This window comes from Etheostoma spectabile, unplaced genomic scaffold, assembly GCF_008692095.1.
Source record: "Etheostoma spectabile isolate EspeVRDwgs_2016 unplaced genomic scaffold, UIUC_Espe_1.0 scaffold340, whole genome shotgun sequence".
Lineage (NCBI taxonomy): Eukaryota > Metazoa > Chordata > Actinopteri > Perciformes > Percidae > Etheostoma > Etheostoma spectabile.
In genome coordinates, this window is record NW_022605588.1 from 517,674 (window position 1) to 518,893 (window position 1,220).

The following is a 1,220-nucleotide window of genomic DNA, read 5'->3' on the forward strand; positions in this document are numbered from 1 at the left end:
GGGGGGGGGGTTGAAAAAAAGTTAAGGAAAGTGGTGCAAGGAATAGGTTAATGGCAAATGGTAATGGGGAAGAGCAAGACTACTATGACAATGGAATAAAAGAGACAGGAGGGCAACAGAGGAATGGCAATTGGACAGTGTGTTTTTGTTGGAGAGAAAGAGTCCTCTCTGACGGAGAAGGGGAGATAAAGATGTAGAGGGATAGGAGAGGACAGAGGGAGAGGGAGAGGGAGAGGGAGGGGGAGAGGGAGGGGGTTTAATGAATTAATGTTCTCACAACTAGATGCCTCCTCTCTTCGTCTCAGACGCAGACGATGAAATAATAAATAAACACATGAATAATGAAGAGGCCTGCATGAGCTGGCTCTCCGGAGGGGGAGAAAATGGGAGTGAGGAATGGGGGGGTGAACGGGTGGTTTAGGGGGAGAGAGGGGTGGTAAGGCAGATAGACGAGCAGTGAGCCTCTCTGGTGATTTGCTCCAACATCAAGCAGCTGGAGGTTACTGAAAAATTTAGCGATGCGCGGGGAGTCGGTGAATGCTAATAGCACAAACTGACTTCCCCCTGCCCCCCCCCATTCCTCCACACTCCACCTTGCCTGCACACACTCACTCCGGTGCACTCCAACCACCTTCAGTCTCCGGTGACCTTGCTCGACGGCGAGATGGAGCGTCCACCGGCATGCTAACGAGACGTGGCTTTGGGTTTGCAGGACTGCCAGACGCTGCAGGGCGCTAAGAGGGCAGGTAGGGGCATCCACATGACATGGTAGCATGGCAGGACCTGGGTGGAGATGGACAGGGTGCCACTCATTCAGGCCTATACGACTACAGAAGTGCACTTCAACAGGTTAATGTGGAGGGTTGGACTGAAATCCAACTTCCAAAAGCACAGAGACATAATTCACACTGGTGAACATAACCCTCGGATATATTAATCTATATAGTAGGTACATACAAAGCTAATTAGGCCTGTCAGCTCCACTAAACTCTCTCTGTAGTTCTCAGTATGGCTAAGTTTACTAAATGTTGTAAAGCAGAAGCTTGAGTGATCGTCATCGCTGAGAAAGGAAACAGCTTTGAGATGAAGAGGAAATAGAAATATATTTATTGTATTTATAACTGTATTTATATAGCGCTGAGCCACAGCCGCCCACATTACAAGACAATTAGGTAACCATGCACTATATATACACTACCGGTCAAATGTTTGGGGTCACT

At 48.4% G+C, this 1,220-nt stretch overlaps 1 long non-coding RNA gene across 1 annotated transcript in view; it reads right to left on the reverse strand.

The window, feature by feature from the left end:
• Nucleotides 1-1,033, reverse strand: part of LOC116686275 (uncharacterized) — a 12,254-nt gene extending 11,221 nt beyond the window's left edge. Inside the window, exon 1 of the long non-coding RNA XR_004331207.1 lies at nucleotides 954-1,033. This is a non-coding gene — a long non-coding RNA (uncharacterized LOC116686275). The remainder of the gene's footprint in view (nucleotides 1-953) is intronic.
• Nucleotides 1,034-1,220: the final 187 nt, after the last annotated feature.